The sequence below is a fragment of the Pongo abelii genome, chromosome 2 (assembly GCF_028885655.2).
Source record: "Pongo abelii isolate AG06213 chromosome 2, NHGRI_mPonAbe1-v2.0_pri, whole genome shotgun sequence".
Lineage (NCBI taxonomy): Eukaryota > Metazoa > Chordata > Mammalia > Primates > Hominidae > Pongo > Pongo abelii.
The window spans coordinates 88,358,450-88,372,829 of NC_085928.1; the positions used below are offsets into that span (position 1 = coordinate 88,358,450).

Below are 14,380 nucleotides of genomic sequence, written 5' to 3' on the forward strand. Positions count from 1 at the left end.
GGGTTGTCTAGGGAGGAGCGGCAAAAAGTCACCACCAGTGCAGAGGGACATAGCCGAGTTCACCAAATGTTCCTGGCTTCTTAGCACTCAGAGTAGAAATGGGATGAAACACTTGCAAAGGACAGCTTTGAAGGCACCAACCTAGGATGAAGCCATAAATAAAGACTGTCCTTCGGAATGGAGGTTCTCCATCATTCAGTAGCAACTGACTTCAGCCTGGTATTTGTTTCTCTGGAATTTCTAGCTCAAAAATATAATTTGAAGTGTTCTGTATTAATACGTGCCAGCCACTGCCACCATCCCTCAGAAGCATCTTACGTAAGGAAGAATGTGCAAAATAAGGATACTCAGGCTTGATGCAGTCAGAGAAGAGCTTGAGAAAGTCAACAGCTGTCAGTTATGACTTAATCTTAGTCCAAGTCTGAGTGACATTTCATTGCAAAGGAAAAACTAGAGAGAAATCAGTGCAAAGATTTGGTGATGCAAAAATCATCTTTATTATTTTATTTTAAATTTTTATCTATTTATTATTTTGAGATAGGGTTATGAGACTGTCTAATTTTTGTATTTTTGATAGAGAGGGGATTTTGCCTTGTTGCTCAGGCTGGTCTCAAGCTCCTAGGCTCGAATGATCTGCCTACCTCCACCTTCCAAAGTGCTGGGATTACAGGCTTGAGCCACTGTGCCCGGCCTAAAAACCATCTTTCAATTCAGATTTGGGTAATAAGGCATTCTTGAAAGTATTTTCTTATATTTTATGCCTTACATAAAGTGTCGAAGACCCCACCATTTCAATATGCTGGTATGAGGGCTAGAAATGACAGATTATTTTGTGGTCTAAACTCTTTTTCCTTTAAGTTTGGCCTGTGCTCCATAAAGAGACAGACATAATTTTGGAAATTTGCTTTCTTGGCACTGATGTGTTTGCTGAGTCAAGTCTTGAATTTTTAGAATGAAACTAACTATTGCCATGAGTTGAAAGTTGGGCAGGAGGAACATTTCAATCATTTTTGGGTTAGGAAGAAAATCCAAGTTGACATTTCTCATGGATATTTACTGTTTTTTTTTTTTTTTAAATAGCTATTTCCCTTTTAATCTTTGCAACATAATATGAATGATTTGAATAAGTTTTTGCAGCTGTACAAAAATAACCCTGCCTATGGTACTATGTTAATTTGTTACTGGCTTTGCGATTTAGAAGATTTGATTATTTCAAACTCCACAGCCTCTATGATGTCCTCCAGTGATCCCTGCCTCCTGGTGTTTACACCTTCGTGCAGTCTGTTCCCAGGTCTGTGAGACCAATAGCCTAATGATGGCGTTTCACTTCCAGGATAAGATTATAAAAGTCTGCCTCCTGTCCTAGTCATCCTTTCTATTTCCCTCTCTCTTGGATCTCTTGCTCTGGCCGAAGCTATGCTGCGAGCAGTGCTGTGGAGAGGCGCACACAGTGAGGAACTGAAGCCACCTGCTGACAGCCATGCGAATGAGCTTGGAAGAATATCCTCTGGACCAGTCAAGCTGTAGATGACTGCAGCCCCACTAACACTTTGCAGAGGTGTGAGAGATGTTGAGCCAGAACCACCCAGCTAGGCCAGTCTTGGATTCCTGACCCACAGAAACTGTCAGATAATAAATGCTTATTGTTTGAAGCCAATAAGACTGGGGTTACTTGTTACACAGCAATAAATAACTGAAACAAACTGGCAACATAAGGTTGGTTAATCCATGCATGCATCCATCCATCCATCCATCCATCCATCCATCCATCCATCCACCCATCCATCCATCCACCCATCCACCCATCCATTCCTCCCTCCCTCCCTCCCTCCCTCCCTCCCTCCCTCCCTCCCTCCCTCCCTTCTTCCCTCTCACTCTCCCATTTGCTCACTCTTTATGCTTTCAACAAATGTTTGAGGGCCTACTATTTCCCAGGAACAGTGCATGGTGATTAGGATGCTAAGAAGATTGCCACAATCCATGCTTTGAAGGAGCAAAATATCTAGTTGTCTTCAGCAAAACAAGGGTCGAATTCTACTTTGTTACTTTCCTAGTATTAAATTTAAATTCTGGAAGTAAATATCTAAGAAAGATTTCATTTTTCTGTACCTTTCCTTTTTTTATATTCTTCATGCTAATTCTAAAAAAGGAACAATCAACATCCATTTAAACCATATTCGATGTATACTATAAAACTGAATTTTAGATGAAATTAATGCAAAGCATATTTTATGGCATCAGCATTTATAAATTATGTAATGCTTTAAGTGGATTATTTGTCTTCACGGTTTACATTTTTTTCTCTGATTATATGAATTGTTCTGAAAACAAAAAGGTACTAAGGAATTTAAGAAAGAAAATGAGACTTGGGCCAAATAAATAATAATATTGATAGAGTTCTTTCTCTATGCCATACTCTGTGCTAAGCAATTTATGTACATTTCTTTTATTAATCCTCCCAAGGAATTATAAGTATTATCCCTATTTTATGGATAATGAAACTAAGATTTAGAATAATTAGGAACAAAGTCCAAAAATCAGTAAGAATTGAAGGTGAATTTCAAATGCAGATCTAAGCTCTTAGCTGCTCTGTTGTGCATGTGTTTATATGGCTGTGTACCGACATGCAGTACCATGCTTCAGGAGCGCATAGTTTGGCTAGGAGACATTCACTTACACCATCTCCTGTGTGTACACAGAGCCCTTAAAGCATGGTTTGGCCAAATTTGTATCAGAGTATCATGGGAGCTGCAATAGTCAGAACTTTAAATGGTGTATCTTATTAAATCCTGTACAACCCAAAGGAAATTTTTTCTACTTCCCTTACAAAGGTACTGAAGATGAAGAAAAAAGAATAGAAAATACCAGGTTAGAGAACTTAACAAAAATTTACTTTATCTCATAACATTTTGATGACTGTTAGGAAAGGGGGCTGAGATGAGTGAGAATAGGGGGCACCTGTTCTGCTGAGAGGAGAACAAATTGCCTTTTATTTATTTTATTTTATTATTTTTTGAGACAGGGTCTCACTGTGTCACCCAGCTGGAGTGTAGTGGCATGATCATAGCTCACTGCAGCCTCTAACTCCTGGGCCCAAGTGATCATCCCATGTCAGCCTCCCAAGTAGCTGGGACTACAGGTGTGAGCCACCACACCTGGACTGCTTTACTTTTCATCTTAGTAAAAGTGTAGTTGGTACCCACCGGGGGGTAGTATACTAGTGAAGTGGTTCGGAGAACAAGACTTGATTGATTGGCTCTGGCTTTTGTAGGAGCACCGCTGTCTTTCATATGTTTGACTTTGATCAACTTGCTGGAACTCATTTGAGCTTATTTTCCATATATAAAATAAGAATAAAACAAACATGTTTTTGTGTTGTTCTGAGGATTAAGTGTATGCGTATATGTGCCTAATAAATGTTGACCGTGAATAGTTGAGTATCTGACTGCTTCTCTTGATATTTTTCCCCTTGTTGTTCTTCATCGTTATTCTTATTGTTAGCAGCTGATCTCACCCAGTCCTAGCCCTTCAGGGGAGATCATAATGATTTTAGCAAAAATACATGATATTTTGGACTGAATAGAAACTGCAAATAAAAGGAAGCGAAATGGCTCTGGCCAAGTAAAGATCATACAGTGCCTACTGCCCAGAAGTTGTTTACATAATAGAAACAAAGTTAAAAGGAATACCTAATTAAAGTCATTATTATAATTTTAATAAAGGAAGAAACATGTGTATGTCACAGGCATATGTCTTAGACATAGGAACCTGACTGCATCAGAAAATATTTAAAACTACCAAGATGTAGTCAATTAACCAGCAAAATTTCTTCTGCTGAACATTTTCTAAAATATATTCTCTGCTCCTTTCTCGCAATAGTTAACAATTTGAATTAGCAACAATGGCTTTATGTCATAAACCTCTTTCTATGGTCTTCTCTCCTTCACCTTCTTTTCTGCTGCTAGTGTGTGTGGACTTCTTGTCTGCTCTCTTCTGTGCCTGTCAGTTTTTCAGTTGAGAGATGAGATAACTGCTTTGCAATGTGAGGTGGCAGAATTAGGGACCAGTCAGGCTGCCAGGCTGGAGGAAGATGGGCCTGAGCAAGCCTTGCCCGAGCACCTCCTTTCTTATTTCCTAGAATAGTCTGTTCCCCTTTACTAGTTCTCTCATCCCTGGCTAACAGCTTGTCCCATTTGCCTTTGGATTTTATCATCTGCCCCTTGCTGAGGTACAACATGATTATTAAGTGTGCCCAAGAGGCAACTCCATTGAGCTCTTGGGGTGAAGCAGCGTAAGAAGTTTGCTCCTTAGGAAAAATAAAAATCTTAACTAGTTCTGGTCCTTGGTCACTGGTACAGAGGTGGAGGGAAGTAGAGCTGGTTAAAGTCCAGGGAAGTGTGTCAGGCAGGAAGCTGGGAGGGCTTCTCCCAGCAGGATGCAGGAAGGCTTCTGTGTTTTGTGGAAGTGATGATGTGCCTGAGTCTGTTTCATGAGTCTTTGTAGATGGTAACAGGGCTCCATTGAGCCCTCAGGTTGTTCACAGTTTGTTTTCTTTGAATTGCGTGAAAATATGTGCTTGAATTGGATGTAGATTTTATTTCCTTTCAGGGTGGAGGGTCGCAGACAGTAGAGGATGTTGGCTGCCAGCTGGGAGTGACTGCCAGGGACAGCTGAAAGGGGAAATTTAATGAGAATGTTGAGGCCTGAAGTGCTTCAGGGAGCATTTCAAATTGCATCTCTTTAGAATCAGATGGTCTCCAGAGATGATAATGGGTTATGAGAAGTGCCAGGGTTTGTTTTCTTCAGGCTCAACATCACTTAAGACCGTAATCCATAGACCCTTAAGGAATGAAGCACAGTTCTACATTGGACCCACCTTCTTCAAGGATCTGAGGCTTAGTGGACCTTTTGAATAATGATTCATCAAATGTCATAGTTCATGGTTTTATTTATGTATTTTTGAGATGGAGTCTCACTCTGTTTCCAGGCTGGTGTGCAGTGGCACGATCTTGGCTAACTGTAGCCTCCACCTCCTGGGTTCAAGTGATTCTCCTGCCTCAGCTTCCTGAGTAACTGGGACTACAGGTGCCCGCCACCACGCCTGGCTAATTTTTGTAGTTTTAGTAGAGATGGGGTTTCACCATGTTGGCCAGGATGGTCTCAATCTCTTGACCCCGTGATCCGCCTACCTCGGCCTCCTAAAGTGCTGGGATTGCAGGCATGAGCCACTGCGCCCAGCCTATTTATTTATTTTTTAAAACTGATCTATCTGTAGTTTTAGAATGCAGCTGATCCTTAGCCACACTGTGGCAAGTATTCATTATTCTTTGAATGTTCTCTTGGTGGCAAAGCCATGACCATTGAGACTTAATGTATCTGACTCTTGCTATAAACATGCTGTGTAACAAACTTCCCTGGAACCCATAACCTGCAACAGCAAGGATCTCATGCTGTCAGTCATAGCTTTGTAGGGTAGCTTTACTTAGGGTGTGGGTTGGCTGGTGTTAGCTCCAGAGTGTGGGTTTGGGTTCAGGTTTGTTCCATTTATTTCTGGAGTATAGGGATGCTGTAAAGAATTGTGAGCAATGGTTCAGTCCACCATACCATATTAAGCCTTCTTGATTCTTTTTTTTTTTTTTTAACAAAATTGTAAAGTATACCTGACATAAAATTGACCGTTTTAGCCACTTTTGCGTGTACACTTCTGTGGCATTAGTTATGTTTACATTGTTGTGCAGCCATCACCACCATTCCTCTCCACAACTTCTTCATCTTCCCAAACTGAAACTCTTTATTGATTACATATTAAGTCCCCACTTCCTGGTACCCCCAACCCCTGGCAACCACCATTGTATTCTAGCTCTATGAATTTAGTTATTCTTGGTACCTCATATAAGTGGACTCATACAGTATTTGTCCTTTTGTGATCAGCATAGTTCACTTAGCAAAATGTCTTCAAGCTTATTCACATTGTAGCATGTGTCAAAATAGTCTTCTTTTTTAGAGCTTAATAAATATTCTGCCATGTGTGCACACCTCGATTTGTTTATTCATTCATCTGTTGATGGACACTGGGTTGCTTCTGTTTCAGATCCTTTCTCACTGAGTTCCCATTTTTCCTATAGGTGGAACCATCTGAGCTGGTTTAATGACTTTCGCCAACCAAGACCCTGAGCCCAATCATATTCATTCCTTTATTCAGCAAATACTTATTAAGCCCCCATCGTATGCTGGCAACTGTTCGAAAGGAGCTTGAATGTTCTCAGTACTTAGAGCTGTGCTGTTCTATTAGGTGGTCGAGGGTTACATGTGCCTATTTAAATTTAATTAATGAAAGTCAAATAAAAAATTTTAAAAGCAGTTCTTCGATAATAGGAGCTGTATTTCAGGTGCTTAATAGCCCCATATGGCTAGTGGCTGCTGTTTTGGACAGCACATGATGGATATCTTCCTGCAGAAAGTTATGTTGGACATTACTGACTTAGAGGGTTTAGGGAAAGCCCTATAGCAGTGGTAAAGAGCAACAACTCCTTAAACCACAAGCTTATGAAGGGGTCACCTTGTGAGTGCAAGCGTGCTCTAGTTATTCAGCCACATTTGAGCCAAAAGCTAGGCAGTCAGGGTCCTTCCCCAGCACTTAGGAAGGTGAATGAGCAAGCAGTTCAGTTTCTCCCAGGTCAGTGGCAGTTTTATCCCCTAGGGAGCACTTGGCAATATCTGAGGATATTTTTGGTTATTGCAACTACGAGGAGGGGGAATGGAGGCCAGGGATGCTGATAAACATTCTACAATGCACAGGACAGCCACCCCCCAGCCCCTAACACAGAACCATACCAGCCAAAATGCCAGTAATTCCAAACTTGAGAAATATCTCCGCTCCCAGTGAAATGGTTACAGATAACCACTAGGAACTGTGAGAGCAATGTTTTGTGGCATGTGGAAGAAGCTACTACTGTACAGTGAGAGGAAATGAAGCCATGAAGATGGAGAGAGACTCCCCACGGTGTTCAAGTCTTCACTTCCCTTGTTCTGCAGACCAGCCTCAGTTGTTCCCTTGGGTTCTATGAAGGACCTCAGTGTGATAATAACTTTACTCTTTTGCTTGAATTACTCTGAGCTGGGTGTTAGCCTTTTGCTAAATGTTCCTAATAAGCAAATTACGTAGTCCTTCTTTTGATTGTATCTGCTCTCTGACTACTTTGGATTTAAGGTAGTCTCATCAAATGTTTAGCATATGGTAAGCATTTAATTGCATGAAACTTACAGGGATGTTATGACTAAATTTCAAACAAACCATTACATTTCTTATGAATAAAAGGTTATTTTAAATGGTCTTATGTAGAATATTCGTATATATTTAATTTAAAGTGAGAAAACTGTGTAGAATTAAAAAAATTCAATCAGAATAAAAAAGGGTATAGAGTGAAAAGTCTCTAATATCCTGACTTCTCCAGTTTCTTGTGCTAGAATTGTTTATATATATACAAGTATACTTGTTTCCCCTCCTTTCTCTTGCTCTCCTTTAAAAAAAATATGTATATATTATATAGAGAACGTGTGTGCATATACACACACACCTTATTTTAAAAATGATATGTGTATATGAGTTTCTGCTCCTTGTTTTTTTCCACTTCACGTTTACAGCTACATTTTAGAGCTCTTTTTCTATCAGCACTAAGATGGATTCCATTCTTTTCAATGACTTGGAGTTTACCTTTGAATCAGTGTTCTGTATGTAATTCATTAAGCCTGTCCTCTGCTGATGAGCATTAAGGTTCTTTCCAGCCTTTTGTTTTTACAAATAATGCTGGAATCAGTAATACATCCTTGTATTTTGATCTTTATGCACATATAATTGTATTTGTAAAATAAAATCCCAGTAGTGGACTTTTCTGGTTCAAAAGGTGGACACATTTCATGTTTTTGTTCGATATTGCCAAATTGCTCTTTCAAAAAGATGCATCATTTTTCACTTTTGCCAACTGTATAGAATATGCCTAAAATTTAATCCCCTTTCTTACCATATTTTTCTTTCCATTTCTGTCTCTAACTTGCTTCCCTTAGAGCTAGTCTAGAAGCTGTCAGGCTTTCAGTTCAAGGGTTTATCTCATTACATTCCGTACAGCACCAGTCATAGGAGCATTTGTGAAAGACATAACTTGTCTCCTTTGAAAGCACTGCCTCAGTTTCCTCCTTGACCCCCAGGGGTGAGGAGTACCGCTGCAGACTCACCCCTCCTCCCCTTTAATCGCTGGCTCAGCTTCACCTGGATGAAATCCCCTTACTCACTCTTCCTTCCCTTCCATCCCCTGGGAGGTCTTTGAGAGCTGGTACTCATCTATAGAGCCTGAGAAGTTGAAATCTGTTAACTTGCCTTGGGTGCTTGCCAGTACTTAAAGACAGGCCTGGTTGGACCACTGCATTCGTTGTCTTTGTAGGAGAAGCCATATTTGTTTGCCTGTACAGTGTCAAGAAACGTTTCCTGTCGACTGCTTTGGCCTGGCATTTTCATTAACACTTTCAATTGGGAGATGGTTTCTGTAGCTTAGCTGGCAGAGGACCCAGTTTTACAGCCCATCTGCTTCTCTCTCTTTCTCAGCCATTGGCCCCAGTTGGGGCAACCTGTGACTTGAATCTGTGGCCTATAGATTTTAACTGGGATACTTTTTGGAGGGGAGGCAGGTGGGGGTGGGGAAATCCTTTCACCCTGACATTATTGGCGTAACCTTTTTTTTCAGTACGCTTCCATTTTTGAGGAGGAGATGACACTCTGGGCTCTTCCTTGATCTCCTCCCAATGTTTTCTTATGAAAAATTTTAAACATACAGCAACGTTGAAAGAATTTTTTAGCAAACACCTGTATGCCCCCTGCTTAGTTTCTGCCACTGACATTTTACCATGCTGTTTTATCACATAGCTGTCCAACTGTCTATCACTCTGTCTACCTTTTTGGGCTTTTTCAGTGATGTTTCTCCAGCATTTCAAAGGCACCATGGTATGGGTAGTTAGGAATATGTGCTGTGGTGCCAGATTGCCTGGGTTTGAATCCTGGCTCTACTGTCCACTAACCCTGTGACTCTGGGCAAGTTGCTGAGCCTCTTTGTGCCTCAGTGTTGTCATCTGTATAATGGAAATCACGATAGTGCCAACTTCATAGAGTTTTGTGAGATTAAATGTATTAATACATGTATGACATTGAAAACAACAGTTACTGTATATTAACCATTTGGTATATGAGAGAGAGTAAGTGCTAAAGTAATATTCATTTCATGGATTTAAAAAAGACTAATTCAGTAGGTTTCATGGATTTTAGGGAGAAGCAACTATGTGCCTGGTACTGTGCCAGACATTTCATGTACATTGCCTCATTTGGTCTTCAAAACCACCTTAAGCAGATTATCCCCACTTGCAGATGAGCAAGCTGATGCCTTGTAATTAGCAGTAATGGGGTTTGATCACAAATCTATTTTATTTCTATGGCCATAATCTCTAGGCTTTGGCCGCGCCCCCACTCTCCCCACTCCCCCCTACCCCTGCCCACCTATCCTGAAGTGCAGTGGTGCCGTCATAGTCCACTGCAACCTCGAACTTCTAGGCTCAAGCAGCCCTCCTGCCCCAGCCTCCCAATAGTTGCCCTTTCTCTTTTTGTTAGTCACAAGATGCAGAAATTTCAGGATTCTATATGGTGGCAGAGATTTCTGTGGTTGAATAAAACAAATAGGTAGACGCACCTAATTATTTATTATTATTATTATTATTTTGGTGTAACTTTTAGTTATTGAAAAGTCAGTCTTGCAGAAGAGAGAACACCTTGCTGTTTTTTGTAGTTTGGTAAAATACTGTCCCTTCCATTAGTATTTCGAATTCAGAGGGCTTTTGCTGTATGGGCTCTAACTGACTTAGCTGAATAGGAATTACCATGGGGTGTTTTGGCAGTGCCATCATTGGTCACCTGTTTAGCTTCTGAGATGCTAGCAAATTACTCTTAGTTTGTTGTCCAAAATATTTTGTGGGAAGAAGGTTAGGAAATAGAAATAAGTATACTACTGACTCTATCTTATACATGGAAGTTTTGAGGACAAACCACACTCCAGTTGGTCATTTACCCTAGGTTGTGGCATTGATACCGTCTTGTATCTCTGAGAAGTAACCCATAGTAAGCAGTATAAAGAGGAGGGGGACTGGTGGGGTGTGATGGCTCACATCTGTAATCCCAGCACTTTGGGAGGTGGAGGCAGGCAGATCACTTGAGGTCAGAGTTCGAGACCAGCCCAGCCAACATGGCGAAATCCCGTCTCTTAAAAATACAAAATATTAGCTGGGCATGGTGGCGCATTCCTGTAATCCCAGCTACTACTACTAGGCAGACTGAAGCAGGAGTATTGCTTGAACTTGGGAGACGGAGGTTGAAGTGAGCCACTGCACTCCAGGCTGGGCGACCGAGTGAGACTCCGTCTCAAAAACAAACAAACAAAACCAAAAAGAAAAAAAAAAAAGGGGGGAAACAGAGTCCTCAGATTTTGTCTTCTCACTTGAGTTCCTGCTTCAGTTCAAATTCATTCCTTTCCTCCTTTCCATTAATCCTTTCTCAGTTCTTGAGATTACATCAAATAAGTCTCTATTAGGTGTTAATATGTCTTCAGCACCCCCTAACATTTGCTAATTTTCCTTCCTAATTGAGAGACCATACCTTTTAATGGCAAGATTTTGCTTTCAATGTATTTGCTTTTAGTTACTTTATTTTTATGGCAGCTGGTTCTGCATGTCTATTCCTAGAGGTGATATAAAGTTTCCATTTAAAATATATTTAATTACATGAAAAGAAAGTGGTTTTAAAAAGGCTAAAGTGGAATAGTAGAAGTGGTACCCATATGTGGCAAAAGTCATGAGGCTGGGATGCGAATGATGGAAGTTCTTTTGAACACTGAATTAAATGATCCTCAGAGTTTGTATGTCTGGTCTCCATTGACAATGGATGCTCTGGGCATATGGAACATTTACCAAATAGTTGCATCTGTTTTGAAGGTACCTAGTGGAAAATCATTTATACTCTACGTCTTTTTCTTGGCTAAGAAAAATATATGCAGTAGATTCTGGCCGCTTAGGAAAGTTTTAGAGCAAGGCTAATTATGCCTTGGGGCTTTGGCCAATGTGCTTGTCTTTATGAAAGAGTCCTTGGTATCATCAGTACCTAGAAGTAGATATGCATATGCATATAGTTTCCAGGAGAGTTTCTTATTGAAATTCTTTCCATTTCTTGTGTGGCCTGGACATCCACAAAAAGGGGACTGTGTATCTGTTGGACTTGGGGGTGGCTTCCTAAGGCTGATGAACATAAAAAAGGGGCATCCTTAGGGAATTGCCTGAAAGTGAACCTAGGATACGCCTGAGGATTTGCGTGATTCCTAGGGATTCTGGTCAGGGAGACAAAGGTGTGCAGCTGCTCAAAAAATCTGTCTGAGTGGAGTTAGTGCTAAACAACCTGAAGTTTGGAGAGGAGTGGAAGTTAAGGGCGATAGCCCTGCCTTGAAAAGAGAACCACATACTCACTGGTGAGAATTTGTGGACAGTTCATGGAGCTATGAGAATGGGAGCAAATGAAAGAGATGGTGGTTCCCCCCGCCCCCGCACTACCCCCAAGATATATAAAAGGATATACCTCACTTTCTGTCTCAATAAGAAAGGAACCAGTGACTCATGCCCTGTTCTATGAAGAGTTCTTCTTTCTATGATTCATTCACTCTCTGACCCACAGATGTAAGTCCCTGTTTGGAGTGTCAAGGTGATTTCAGATGACCTTTCATTCTCCTTTGTAGGGTCTGATTTTGATATCAGTAGGGAGGTAATACTCCACAGTTAGGGCTGCCATACCTCAGCAGGTGAGTGGTTTGGCTTCTCTCAAGTCTTAACATTGTTTTTGTTTGTGGATCTCTGACGCTAAGGTAATTACTGGGGGCAGAGGTACACTGTGAATGAGACAGGGACAGGATATTGAAAGACAGGGCAGGGCAGTTGCTATGCTTAATGGGTTAAAATTGTGTTGGTTTCTCAGTCTTCAGGATGGTGGCCCAAAGCTTCCTTGCAGAAATGTGATGCAGTAAAGATTAATGTTAACACCCTTAACAATTGTATTAGATGGACTAGACTCAGGAATCTGACTCACTGCCCTTCATTGGAAGCTTGGCTTAGTCATTTCCCAACCTTGTGGTCTCAGACAAATTTCTTAATCATTGTGAGCTGTATTTGTCTGACATATGAAAAAGTGTTGACCTTCAGTCCACAGATATCATTAAGTACCACTGTATCTCTGGCATTGTGCCAAATCTTGAGATAAATAAATGTATACAACAAGCAAAGCTCTCTGTCTTTACAAAATTTTTCTCCTGTTTTGGGAGTGTTGTGTGATTTCAAGTAAAATAGTGCATATCAAAGGAGTTGGCATAGGGCCCTCTTAAAATCATATAAGAATTATGGAAAAGTTACAAACTGCCCATCCTACATTAGATTGTCGTTATTTTTATTTATTTATTTAGAGACTGAGTCTCGCTTTGTCACCCAGGCTGGAGTACAGTGGTGCGATCTTGGCTCACTGCAACCTCCGCCTCCTGGGTTCAAGTGATTCTCCTGCCTCAGCCTCCTGAGTAGCTGGGACTATAGGCGCATGCCACCATGCCCAGCTAATTTTTGTGTTTTTAGTAGAGACGGGGTTTCACCATGTTGGCCAGGATGGTCTGGATCTCTTGACCTTTTGATCCACCCACCTTGGCCTCTCAAAGTGGTGGGATTACAGGCGTGAGCCACTGCACCTGGCCGAGCTACTTTTTTTTTTTCTTTTTAGGAGACAGAGTCTCGCTCTGTTGACCAGGCTGGAGTGCAGTGGTGCGCTCTCGACTCACTGCAACCTCCACCTCCCAGGTTCAAGCAATTCTTTTGCTTCAGCCTTCCGAGTAGCTGGGACTACAAATGCCACTCCCAGCTAATTTTTTTTTTTTTTTTTCACTGTGTTGGCCACTTTGTTTTTGAACTCCTAAGCTCAGGCAATCCATCTGCCTTGGCCTCCCAAAGTGCTAGGATTACAGACATGAGCCACTGCGCCTGGCCAGATTGTCATTATTTTAACAGCAGAACTCTCTGAACAAATTACTTCATTGTTTTATATGCAGTGTTTAAAAAAAAAACTCATCTTGTTTTAACTTTCTTTTTTTTCGCTGACACTTGAGGTAAAACCTAATTTCTCTGCTCATTTTGTTGTGACTTTCTTTTTCTTTTTCTTTTCTCCTCTTCTTCTTTTTCTTGTGCTTCTGCTTCTTTTTTTTTTTTTTTTTTTTTTTTTCCCCCTGAGACAGAGTCTCGCTCTGTTGCCGAGGCTGGAATGTAGTGGCGTGATCTGTGCTCACTGCAACCTCTGCCTCCCATGTTCAAGTGATTCTTGTGTCTCAACCTCCTGAGTAGCTGGGATTACAGACGTGGGCCACCACGCCCAGCATTTTTAGTAGATATAGGGTTTCACCATGTTGGCCAGGCTGGTCTTGAACTCCTGACCTCAAGCAGTCTACCCACTTCGGCCTCCCAAAGTGCTGGAATTACAGGTGTGAACCACCACGCCTGGCCTGTGTCATGACTTTCTAATGGACGTTTTGATGTAACAAAGCTGATCTTCCTAAATAACCAAGTTGGAAAGTACATTCGTTGCGTGTGTAGCTCCTGGAGGAACTGTAGTACACTTGAAAAATACAATTCAGAGGCTGTGTGCGGTGGCTCACGCCTGTAATCCTAGCACTTTGGGAGGCCGAGGCGGGTGGATCACGAGGTCAGGAGATCAAGACCATCCTGGCTAACATGGTGAAACCCCATCTCTACTAAAAATACAAAAAAAAATTAGCCAGGCGTGGTGGCGGGCGCCTGTAGTCCCAGCTACTCAGGAGGCTGAGGCAGGAGAATGACGTGAACCACTGCAGAGCTTGCAGTGAGCGGAGATTGCACTACTGCACTCTAGCCTGGGCGACAGAGAGAGACTCCGTCCAAAAAAAAAAAAAAAATACAATCAGATTAATGTCCATGAGAACAAACAGTCCAAATATGCTTTCTTCTTATCTTGAAACTACCGATATGACAGATAGGAGGAGACAAACAACCTCTTCATGAAGACTATGCCCAGTCACTTCATGGAAACTGTCCCAATTTGGAAATAGTTTTTTCCAAAGCACTTGGCTGATTTGCTCAGGTGGCTCCCAGACTGTTAGCTCTAACCAAGCAATTTGCTGTAAACTTCTTTCTTCTCAGCACAATGGAACATTCATGATGTTTATCTGGCAGAAACTTTATTAAGGGAAGCCTGACAGGAAGGTCAGGGGAAAGAGGAATGGAGTCTGTCTTTATT

The 14,380-nt window shown here is 41.3% G+C and overlaps 1 protein-coding gene and 1 long non-coding RNA gene across 33 annotated transcripts in view; both read left to right on the forward strand.

The window, feature by feature from the left end:
* The window catches only part of MAGI1 (membrane associated guanylate kinase, WW and PDZ domain containing 1), a 678,789-nt gene that overhangs the window by 62,743 nt on the left and 601,666 nt on the right, over positions 1-14,380 (forward strand).
* LOC134761010 (uncharacterized) overlaps positions 1-14,380 on the forward strand; it is a 61,845-nt gene that overhangs the window by 33,717 nt on the left and 13,748 nt on the right. Inside the window, exon 2 of the long non-coding RNA XR_010139191.1 lies at positions 1-14,380. This exon is cut by the window's right edge and continues 13,748 nt beyond it. This is a non-coding gene — a long non-coding RNA (uncharacterized LOC134761010).